Source organism: Bombus affinis, chromosome 5 (genome assembly GCF_024516045.1).
Source record: "Bombus affinis isolate iyBomAffi1 chromosome 5, iyBomAffi1.2, whole genome shotgun sequence".
NCBI classification, from domain to species: Eukaryota; Metazoa; Arthropoda; class Insecta; order Hymenoptera; family Apidae; genus Bombus; species Bombus affinis.
This window is the reverse complement of record NC_066348.1, coordinates 11,566,697-11,579,293: the sequence shown is the minus strand read 5'-3', so window position 1 is coordinate 11,579,293 and position 12,597 is coordinate 11,566,697. Positions and strand designations below refer to the sequence as shown.

The 12,597-nt window shown below is 42.1% G+C and overlaps 1 protein-coding gene and 1 long non-coding RNA gene across 6 annotated transcripts in view; one reads left to right on the top strand and one right to left on the bottom strand.

Moving 5' to 3' along the window:
- The window catches only part of LOC126916822 (protein split ends), a 119,112-nt gene that overhangs the window by 24,853 nt on the left and 81,662 nt on the right, over positions 1-12,597 (top strand). The window lies entirely within an intron of this gene.
- On the bottom strand, positions 8,829-11,941 carry LOC126916858 (uncharacterized). Its single transcript, XR_007710748.1, has 2 exons — positions 11,826-11,941; positions 8,829-11,762 (listed from the first exon to the last, which is right to left on the bottom strand). It is a non-coding gene; the product is annotated as an uncharacterized LOC126916858 (long non-coding RNA).

The window sequence follows — 12,597 nt, the reverse complement described above, 5'->3', positions numbered from 1 at the left end:
GCTAGCGGTCGGTAAAGTGTTAAGTTACAACGTCAATGGCTCTATCTTAATTCGTCGAAACGAACTAAGCGAGAATTTTATAAAAATCATCGGTTATATTTAAAAAACATATTCTTGAGTTTAATATATAATATAATAAGCTAACGTATTGTCGTAGTTTTTACGTTGCGCTAAATCAGATTTTATTGTATTTTATGCTATTTTCCTAAATTTATTCCATTTTATGCTATTTTCTTAATTCTATTCCATTTTATGCAGCCCTGCAGCTTTTTATCTTTTACGTTTAGTTCTCTGTCATAAATGCGTAAACATGCTCGGTGTAACGAGCCACGTGTAATATCACATAACGATATTACAACCTTAAGGCGGTGCATTCTGATTTCTCAGTGCGTATAAAAGCTGCCGTGCGATTCTTTTTTTTTATTCGATCGCTTTGTCCTAATATAGCGTACGAGAGAGAAAAAAAAAAAGTTTACTTCCTGTAGGTGGCACGGGCCGCGGGTGAAACGTGTTAGAGCGGCTCACGCGATTGTAATTTTCCCAGAACTGACCTAACAAAAAAGTAGGTGATAAGCGTTATTTTAGAAGCAGGTTGGTATGGTGTACACTCTATTAAACCGCCGATAATATGGAATTTACGTAATCTCGGCGGAGGATTAAATTTATTAAACTTTGAACGTACGAGAGAACGATGGTTATCGTACTTCTTCTTACGAACAAACTATCGTTTCTTTCGCTCTATTATCGGCTGGAATGGAAATGTAAATAGTTACCGTGGCCGGAATAAGACTAATACGCGTAAAGAAAATTCGTTGCGAGTTTGATTACTCTTCTAAACATCGTAGTTTTTCGTTTTATCTGAAAACGAGTTCTCCAGGCTTATCGTAAGATATTATCGATACAACAATAGAGTCTAGATAGCAGAAGCGTTCATTCTACTCGTAAACAAATTTTACTCTACGTTTTTAATCTCCTATCGATTATTTACCGTTGTCCGATTCAAAAGCAGCCGCGTTCTCAAATATACCTGATAAATTTTCAAACTCGATTATCTCAACAACGAAGCGTTTTACGAACAAACGTTGTTCTACGCGAGATCTGCTTACCTTTTCATAGGCAATCGCCTCGTGGCCGCTCACAAATATCAGAATTTGTTAAAAATTCTCACCTCGACTTTCCCACTGACATTTCTCTATGCAGCTAATAAAACTGACAACCAGGACGAAAAATAGTTCGTCCTACGATTTGGCTGTCGTACGAAAGAAACGTGACTGGATGGATCCCTGGGTCAAGCCGTATCGTATCCGCTTGTAACGTGCTCGCACGGACTGGATCGCTCGATATTCGCTTATCTGGATAGCTCTCGTCTTGCACAACTGTGTCCTTAATCTTGAGCCCGGAGCGAAACGAGAGACAAGCGAGGCTCGATTTACATGTACACGCGGGCTACGACGGTGGCGCCCGCAAAACCTACGTTGCTGTTGCGGTGGTATTGGTGTTGGGTGGCGTGGAAGAAAGAAGAGAAGGTGGAGAAGCAGCGTTACGCAATCGGCCAACGAACATTGCGCCAAGTGAATGAAACTGGCTCGAATCCACGGAAACGAGCCCTTAGTTACGCGATGTTGCCGCTCGATACCGAACTTGCACGATTTACGAACGCGAACGTTGATTTAACCGCGCGCGTCTTCGCGTTCCTTCCCCCTTCCCTTTTCCTCTGTCCACGCGCTTCTTTCTCTTTTCTTCCCTTGCTTTCGTCTCCGTGTAATTTACACGACGTCGAGATCGGTGGAAAATATAACGCGCGATCACGGACGCCGCTGTACACGTTGAAACGCGCGTTGCGACGCGTTCGTCGCACTCGGGTCTCGCGATACGATTCGATGTTTCGTAGTCGGGCGTCGGTGATTCGGCAACGGAAGCAACTCTCGCGTCGATGCACAGGGATCAGGATCTCGTTTTAGCGACGAGCAATTCCGATCGGGTGGCAGGTTTCAACGCGTAGTGGGCGTCATCGATACCGAATATAGTTCAGACGAGTCGACTGTCGTCATTGTATTTTGTTTTTCAATCCTTGGGGTAGCTTTATCCGACAGATAAACGACGAAAAACAGAGTCGTCCGTACGCGAATAGTTTCAATAATCACTCTGCTCGTTCGTTTTTAGCACTTTCGATCGTCGTGCAATTGGAAGGATCGTTCCTCTCCATCGACGATCATCCTTTTGCCCGTTTCTTCTTAGTCTTCAATTTTTTTATTCTTTTTTTTTATGAACGATTTTTTATTTTTCGATAACAATACCGGGACAGCAAAGTAATTGGATACTTTGCAGATTTGATAAAACGTGGGTGTCGGTGCACGCTTCGTCACATGTTTCAACGTGTCACAGGGGTCATAGGAGAAAAGCCGCGAATGGCTTCGCGAGGTCGGTGAAACGACAGGTTTTTGTATTTAATTGGTCGAGCCGGTTAAAAACAGGGATTAGCCGAGAGGATGTTTTGGGATGGATCGTTACACGTTAAAGTAGATTTCGTGACCTAGTCGAAATTAGATACAGATACAGATGCATTTTATCTATGTACTATGTTTAAATTGGTGGAATTTTGACGCAGAAAATAACATTTTCTCTAGGCATTGGATGGGAATGGAATAGATACGCCAGAAAGAGATAAACGATCCGTAACAAAATATAATTAGGCACGTGATTTTTTCTGTGCTACAGTTTTTGTACCATTTTTATTTCGCAACGTGTCGATACGATCATAGAAGATGGTGCAATTTTAAGAAACAGCTTGTCGAGAAATTTCAAGACATTTTAAAGAGATAGATATAACATAAGAGTTAACAACCACCAAAACCCATTAGTTACCCAATTGCTACACACGACACATCAGATTCGCAGGCTAAAACGACATTACCCTTTACATTTAAGCATTAGATTCGATTAGAATCAAACAAACGATAAACACTTATTAAACATGACATAGAACCACGCCAGAGTAATTTACTTATAATTCTCAATGAGAATTCATTGTAAAATTCTTCCAAATAAAAAAAAGATTTTTGAAGATGTAGATCTGGTTTTCGTCTCATTAGTCTCGGGACACTTCATGGCGTTCGGGCGAAACGAATTTCCCATTATTTCTCATCTTTGGAGGCAAAAGAGATAGTCAGTCGGCTTGTTTTTCATCTGGACCACCTACGACGTGTATAACGCAACGAAACCAGATTTTACGCTTTTGCCAGACCCACCGACAATTTACATCTTCCGTGAAAATGCAAAAGATCTTCGGTCCTCGAGTTTTCAACGCGTACGGAAGGCTCTGGTCTCGTCGCGACTCGCAAACAGAAAGTAGTCGTAAAAATTGGAAAGCTAGGAAATTTCGAATTCGAAACGCGTTCCTAAGCGTATTTATAAGCAAACAATTCGACAAACTAACGAAACAAAGAAGGTGTTTGAAGTTTGTATGGAAAAGAGAAAGTTGAGTTTTCCTTTGTGGCTGTACGTTCGATACGCGAACGATTTCGTCGCTGCAACTTGGATCCATCGATGGCGGAAGCATCGTGCTATTTGACGAGTTTCGACTCGATGAGAACAATCGACGCGACTGTCGTGATTTTCATAAATACAGGAAACTACGGCAAACAATAGGAAACAATAACATCCGTATTTGCCGGTGATTTTCCTCGAATCAGAATTTTCAAATCAAAGGAGAAATCTGCGATTTAACGAGGTCGACGCTTGCATACCGCAATAATATTATAGCAGTAATAATATTACGTAATATCGATATTATAAGGTAATTAAATAAGAGAACATCGGACACGTTGATTGTCACGCGAATTTTATATATTTTGCTCCGAGAGCCACGACATAATTCGTTTCCTCGATTATATTTATTTAATTCTTGCCTTTCGGCCTTGAATGGCTTCCGGTTGCCAACCTTACGAAAATAACGAGTCTTCGCGACACTATTTCGTTTCCTTAATTATATCATAACAATAACAAATTAATTAACCAATTACGACCATAACGATCAATTTCATTTAATTTCTGCAAAATATTACGTCGTGTTTACTTTATTTCTCCCCAATGTCATCTCAATAAATCGTCCGCGTCGTTGAAAATTCCTCGGCCCATGAAATTAATCTCATCTTAATCATCGTAAAATGTCGATGGATCGACCATACCGTGTGCCTTCGATGTGTGCCAACTATACGAACGCAGAACGTTAACGAAGGCGTTAGACGACGACGTCGCGACCGTTCGAAGCGAGAAGCGTGTCGCGCTGTTTCGACGATACGGCATCCCGACGCGCATTAAAAATACGCTCTACCTATTCATAGACATTTCCTTGGACACCGTTACATCGGTATAAACATTCTGCTGGTGCAGCAGCGCACAGTGAACGCAACAGTGCATTGCACTTCTAACCTCGAAAGAGCATTTGGTGTCTCGGCAAGACGTGCCAATTACTACGTTGCTCGCATGTTAAGCGCGCTCTCTTTTCCTCGGCGCACGCTTCTTCTTCGCCGAGCCTGCTCGAGCCTTTGCGTTTTTCCATCGATTTCGTTCCCCGAGTTTCCTTACGCCCAACAAAATTCCTTCTCGAGCTGCTTCGGCGATCGACGACCATCCTGTTGTTGCTCCTCTTTACGCTCTTAACTCTTTGGAATATACCACGCGGGCAACAAGTTCGTGGAAGCAATTTTTCTCTCTCGCATCGGCAACGCTGTAGCTATTTCTCCGATCGAGACGCGTAAGCGATAGCCTTATCTATCATTGGTTCAAGTTTCACGATCGTACGACTCGTGGTTCGTATGCAGCGACAGTTTTAGTACGTCCTTGTTGTTAGCCGATGTCACAAGTGGATTCTCCGACACAACGAGGCACTACGCACCTACGTTTTGCTCGCTGTTCGTCTCTTTCTTGCACATTTTAGTATCGTAGTCGTTGATGTCGCCCAATCTCGAAAATATTGCGTGACCGCGTCGTTTTCGGGATATAAAGACGATGCAGGAAGAAGCGACGAGGACGCTAAAGAGCAGCTTTCGAAACGAGGAATTGCAGCATTGTTTTTCTATGGTGGAAACATCGACCGATCGAGTTTATTCACGTGTCTAAAGAGGGCGACTACTTCGAAGCTGTTGACGTTGATTTTAACGAAGTTCCAAATAAATAATTTTTATTAATTATTTCCACGAACTCTTTGCTCGTTGTTACGTTACGTTACAGATATTAAATAGAATTTATCTTGTGAGGTTATGTACATTTAGAAGAGTTTATCTATTTATCAAGTTTGATAGTTTGATCTCGAACATCGAGTAAGTAAATATTAGGCCGAATATTAGGTCGAATTGGACCCGTTAAGGGGGTATTCTAGTCTAGAGGCATGAATTTCGGGCGGTTTTTGAAGCTCTGTACAAACGAAGCAAAAAATATTTTTACTATTCATTTTTTTGTCGTTTGTTTATTGGCATTTTAAGATTACATAAAAAATTAACCGAAGAATTCACAAAGTTATGAGCTGGCAATGTGGGGGTCCAAGAAAAAGGTGTCCTGGCGTGCATGATTTCAACCCTTCTGGTCATGTGAAGCAAAAAACCGTACGGATTCTTAATTAGTATAGATGCGGCTATAGCATGAACCTTGGAAAAGTCAAAAAAATATTTTTTCACAAAATGGCGGCCGTTTGAAAAAAAGTTTCCTTTTTGGCATGTTTTTTTGGCAATTCCGAATTTTTTAAACACAGTAAAATTAAAAATTTCGATCTGAGCGTAGTTGAGGCGATAGAGGGATGTATAAAGAACATTCGCACCAAATTTCAAATAAATCGGTTCATTAGAACTTGAGATTCGTGCACGCCAACTCGAAGAAAGTAGTTTCGAAAAAGACGCGTTTAAAGTTTCCGGCAATTTTACTCATAGAATGGTACAGCATATTTACATATTTTTAATCGGCGGTTCCTGCTCTATACGAGAAACCTTCCTCTACTTCAAAATGCTCATTCTCCGAAGTTCTTTCACGGAGACGAGCAGTCCTGGCTTCCTTCGATGCCTCTGAAACTCGGAGTTCAGAGCGCTCGATGCGAACTTCGTCTCGCCTGACTGCGAACGCACGAGCTTCTGGGCTAATCGTGATTCCCATGACACTTAAGATTTTTAATATGGGTATAAAACCTTCATTAATAATACATACCGCGAGGAAAGTGGAAATTTGAATTGTCCGCGTTCCTGCGTGAATGTGCTTCGGCAAAAGTCCATATTAACCAATTTAACGATTCGTTATTATTTTGGGTTTCAGAAGTCACGCATCGTTCCAATTGAATTATCGAATTAAAAATATATTAAAAAGGGATAAAATACAATAAAGATTTTATGAGGGTATTCATACGTAGGTACTCGGGCAGCGTCTACCGTCTGCTGTTCGTTTGTTCTTGTCGGACCGGAGCAGATGCCGCGTCACAGAAATGGCTGTAACTCCTAAAATAATTGAAACGTTGAAAAATCCTTTTAAGGGCATATTCTTGAACGTCTAAACTTTGGAAATATGGAAAAAAATGTTCTATTTTTTCAAATTTGTAGACTAGAATAACCCGTTAAAAAATTCACCGAGAAAAAAGGATCTTGAGCTTGGACGACCTACAGCGACGTTGTAATTTCATTACGAAACATCGGGGAACTTTGTATCTTCGCTTACGTACGAGGTGCTCGTTTATCTTCTTGCTTTTAATCGTTTGCATAAATCCATGCTCGTCGGTATTGTCACACGACGAAACAGCCTTGAGCCATCGATTACGTACGTTTCCGTTATTTAAATTTCAGCTTATTTTTATTTTCCCCGCTCGAGACAAACACCGCTATTAATAGAATACAAAAGATGTTTTATAATCTCGAACCTCGACACGTTACTGTGAAGTCCAAGTCACGTGATCGTGTAGCGTGACTGAAATTTTGTTCTCCTAAAAAGAATTCCATCCCAAGCAAATTGCCACGTAGAAACAAAATAAAACCTTCCACTTGTTGGGTATCTGCCCTGAAACGTAATAACAACGAATCGTTGTTACCGTCGAGAGTCTTCTCCTCTTTTTCTTTCCGAGAATACACAGAATTAAAAATACGATAATATAACACGAAGTGTTACAAAACAGCACGCTGTTCCGTACATTTTACGTATTCTTTCGCCTTATTACGTACGTCCTCTGCCATTTTACATTTTCAAGTTTCCTATAGACGCGCTCGAATCAGTCTGCTTGCGTGACCTGCGATTCCTAAAGTCCTCGTAATGGCAAGAAGCAACTACGTTTGGTCCATTGGGACCGATGGCGAAACGCGGTTTCCGCCGCGCCTTGCTTTCGTTAAAAGACGTAAACAGCGGTGTAAATCCGTTTCGAACGACTTTCTGGGAAACGAGAAACAGCGGCCGTCTCGGTGAAACGACAACGACCAGTAAAAAAAAAAAAAAAGAAAGAAAGAAAGAAAAGAAAAAAAAGAAACACGCTCGTTTCAAAATCGTTTCCTTAAACTCGAGCATTTTCGCGAATGTAAAAGCGCTTCTCGGCAGACAGCGACGAATCGAACAGGTAGATGATCACAGAACTGGTCGGTTATCACCGGTTATTACAGACCCGACTACCGGTCGGTTGTCCGGCAGAACCTCGCGAAACGCTCGACGATTTCGTTTCTTTTTCACCGTTTCCTCTTCCATTGCCTTTTCGCCCGTGTGCCGCGTTTTTCCTCCTCGCTCTTTCCGCTTCTTTTCCCTTCTTTCCACGAGCAAAACATCGTCCGATCGATTCCCACCTACCACATCGTCCGTCTTCGTCGTGTTCTTTGTCGCTTAGTCGCGCTTCACGATCATCCTGCTCGGTCTCGCGCTTCCGTTCTCCGCCTTTCCTCGTCATCCTCCGCTCTTCGTTCGATTTTTATTCTTATTCCTTAGCGACGCGTAACGAGAGATCGTGTTTTCTTTCCGGTCGACGTGCCACGGCACCCCGTTCGCCGACCATAACTCACTCGGCCGCGGAATGTAAAGCAGCCTTGGTTTTCACAGGTCGTGGATCACCTCGGTAGGAGGAACTAGTCACGGAAACGGTTTCTAACGCGATACGACTTCAGGCTGGTTTCCATGACTCTTCGTCCAAGAGAATTCTATTTTCTCGGCGAGAGAGTTTTATCTTCGAAGGCCATCCATTTGGAAAGGAAAAGACGGAGAAGACGCGCCACTCCTCGCGACTCTCTCGTTATTAGCGGTCGAACCACGGCATTTCCTCCTCGCGTGCACATTCCACGACTCTGACATTTTCGTCGACACCGCGGGTTCCAAATGTTCTTCTCGGGTTGTACAGTTGGAAATCGCGGGGAAATTTGAAGATTTATAACTCTTTAGCGATCCGTGCTCTTTGCTGCTTTCCTCGTTCCACGCCAAACCGTTCCGTTTCACGGAACCCGGGAACAGGAAAATGCGCGTGAATTCTCGCTGCGACAGATAATTTGATCTTTGAAAATTGTCTGCGAAGAGAACGATGTACGCGGAAAGTAGCCCAAAGCGTAAAAGTATACGATCCGAAAACGTAGGAGAAATAAGAAAATTTGTAACTGTCCTGAGCGAAGTTAAACTTCGATGGAGAAATTTGTATGCTTGTCAATTTCAAAACGTATTTGCCATAAGAAGTGGTAACGGAATGCAGCAAGTAAGCGTGGACGATAAGCTTTTTCGGTAGGTGTATTTTCGAGCTGTTGCGAGAAAACGCGTCAACGGCGCCACGAATAGATCGATCCCCTTATTTCGGTTAGGATAATAGGGGTGGTTGTTGTAGCGTAACACTGCGATTAACAGGGTTGTAAAATTTATATTTCCAACACTTAATACACCAATGAGTTACACCGTTACGTACGATATAAAGGGCGTAGACGAGATTTTCAGATACGACACTCCGATAGATGAAGGCCCTCGTGGCGTAATAGAAGCAGCGTTCGAACAGACTCAACAGGCTCTTTGCTCTCGTGCAATTACGGAGGAAAGCTCGCTGTGGGTGTGGTTTTTGAGCGAAGAAAACGAATTCGTTGCTCGCACTTTTCGAGCACAATGATCTGCGATGTCCATTGGTTAGTCGATAATTAATGACGGAATCTCCTACCAATGTTGCTAGTTGATATCTTTGTTTAAGGGAGGACCCCGTAATTCTTACGAGCGCGTAATAAACCTAAGGACCTTTCTAAAATCCAGCCGAGAACACTTTTAGGATTGGAAAGTCTTTCCGGGCAAACAGATTGACTTAAATCATATGTGAAAACAACGCAGTTAGGATCTCAACCTTATGGTGGGTCCTTGGGCCTATTGAGGGTTCGGAAGGACCGTTGGCTGTCAAGCAGCGCGAGATGGAGTGCGGATGTCTCGCGCGACATAACAGTAGTTTTTTGCTATTTTCCGCTGTTACCGAAATAAATTATCTTGTAAATTTTTAATAGAGCTCGTTATTGTACGCGCAACAACTTTCGTTTAAATGCGCTTGCCGACCCGGCACATTCTGTATGATTTCATGCGAAAGCAACGAGGGAAACGTATAAATATATCGTTCAAACAGCAAACAAATTTCACGGTAGATGCTCGCATGATCGAGGTTTTTCCTTGCTAGACATTGCGAGATACCCTGCATAGCGTACGATGTTTCGCGAAAATATTTGGCCGCTTGTATAATAGAAATTGTGTATGAATGTATTATGTATGCGTGTCGTACGAAACACTTTTAAATTTCCTCGTTCTTGCTACGAAACTTCACTATCGCGGTCATATTGCTAAAGGTGGATACGAATTTGAAAATGCGCGTAAAAACCGCGAGATATTTAATACGAATATACAGGGTGGTTGGTAACTGGTGGTACAAGCGGAAAGTTGGTGATTCTACGCGAAAAAAGAAGTCGAATATATAGAATAAAAATTTTTCGCTTGAGACTTTGTTTTCGAGAAAATCGACTTAGAAAAGTGTTCATAGAAATCTAATTAGAAGAGCAGAAGTATGTGTTCGGCAGAATGGGCAACATTTTCAGCAATTTTTGTAATAATAAACTTGATGATTACTTCATATTATTTCATTATGTATTCCTAATTTTCCGTTACGGCAAAAACAAACTTAAACCGCGATAATATCCATCGAGACAACGATCTACAGTGAGATCCGTTATAACGAGACGTGATAAAGTGCACGCGTACCGAACTAAATTCAAAGTCGATTTTCTCGGAAACAAAGCCTCGAACGAAAAATTTTTATTCTATATTTTCGACTTCTTTTTTCGCGTAGAATCGTCGCCTTTCCGCTTGTATCATCGGTTACCAACCACCCTGTATATTCGCTAGAAATCACCGAGGTATTTATACGATCAACTATCGGATCATCGATAACCCTCGATATTCAACCGGACCATCTTCGATACTTGTCACATTCCGAAGAACTCGTGCTGTACGTTGTCCTTTTACTAAATTTCCTTTTTACGTTTACGATAAACGTCTCGTAACTTCTACGTACAGAATCATATCTTTGACTAATGCAATCGCGACAGCCGCGTTTCTAAACTACGGACTTGTACGCTTGAAAACCGCAAGAGTATGCAAAGACGCGTACAGAAAATCCAAACTACGTTGCAGCATCTATTCAGCGAATAAATAGAAATTTATATCTCCTACTTAGAATTCCGTTTGCTCGGTCGCGTTTGTAAAAGTAAGAAATCTATTAGCTCGTCCGAAAAGTTTCCTTCGTTTCACGAGGAAATAATAGACGCACGTTTTTGTTTCATATTATTTTGTCGAATTACGTACAATCCATTTTGTTCTGTCGAGATAAACACCGCGATATTTCACAGCCATGGTTTCACGTTTGTACGAAAGTGCACTGTTATAAAAAGCTCGTTTGCGAAAGAAGGACACTTTTCGGACAAACTAATACCTGGCACAGCGTCGATGAAAATTCGAAATATTAGAAACAACGTACTCGATATAGAAAGTGTTCTAGCGGCAAAGCGTCGGAATACTTTCGTCAGCCACTGTAGTCGCAAGAATTCTTAGAAGAGGTACGCAGCCACGATATCTCGTTTACATTTTGAAAGAGGTCTGAATAGGTGTTGGGTACGGGTGGCGCGCACCACCCCGCGCTCCTTCCAAATTAAATCAATTGCCACTTATGAAATAACGCACGGCCAAAGTTACATAAACGAGCGACCGTGTCGCGAACAAGAGGAACACGCTCGCTTAGTCCGTCGAGTCGACTTAGCCATTCGCGTACCATTTTCTTTCGCATTCGACGATTGTCCCCGATCGTGCGATCGCACGGATCCCTCAGCCTGTGCCCGGTCACGAGGAACGCGTGAAACGGCATTTTCAATGGATTACGTAATGGGAGCTTGACATTTATTTACCTTTCCCTGGCGCGGATACGTTTACGCGGATACCTGCAATTGCGACTACTTACTCGTTACACAACCCCCTTAAACAACCGGCCGGGAATAACGATCCCGCGTTGATAACGTTCTACGACCCATTTGTTGCCTCATCGAATCATCTCGATGTCCAAAGGTTCGAGAAATCGTCTCGCTTGGGAAATTCCTGCCCAGAAGGACTAAGGTCCAAACAGTAGCGCGTATTACGGTGCAACTCCATTTGTCTTTGAACTTGTCAGAGGGACGAACAGTTTATACAGCTGTAGAGGTTTATGCGTAGAGGATGGTTGGTCGGTGAGGTTTAATGGACGAGATTGCTCGTTGTTGAAACCGCTGAATATATTTAAAATGATAAATTAGTATACAGATAATGTTGGCAAAGACGCTCGTACTAACCGATTCGCTAAGACAGTGTACAAGTCGTAAAATAGGATCGCTAATGACTCGTTAATTAAATCGCTGATAATTCGTTGATAACTGGTTGATAACTGATCGACGACTGACCGTAACTCGTTTCCTTGCGATCTCGTCCGCTTATTTATACCGGTCGGGGGAGAGTGGGAAAATTCAAATTCGTCTCTGTTCGACTGTTGCACATAGTGGCGACATTGTTTTGCTCGAAGCTTACTTATTCTTACATTACGTGTATCCTAACGATCTTGATACTCCGAGGCAAAACAACAACATGATTTGAATCGTCCTTTAACTCGTGTGCCGCTACACAGCATGGTTTATAAGAAATATGCAACTGATCCTTCTGGAAGGTCCGCTGTAATTCTGGAACGCGTCGTCTTTCGTTCCACTTTGGCCATTCTTTTACGGAATAGCAATCGCGAAGAGTTAAAAACTGTTTAAAGAACATTGTTTTATTACGTCGAGATTTTTTAATAACGAAATTGCAGCGAATAAAAGATACACCAAGATTTGGTAGCGCTCGAATCGAATTCGAATGTACCGAGAAGGTTCGCGAGAGGGTAGCGCGAAATTCGTGCGAAAATGTGATTGAAAACTGCGATTCAGAGGACTCTGCTTTGTACAGTTTCTGATATTATATTCCATTCGTAATTTCCAAGTATCGATGAACGCGACTTGTATTAAAAATTTATTTCGTTTCAAAATTATTGACGGATCGGACAATCGTGTATCGTTCGCTCTGTATGTTCGAAGT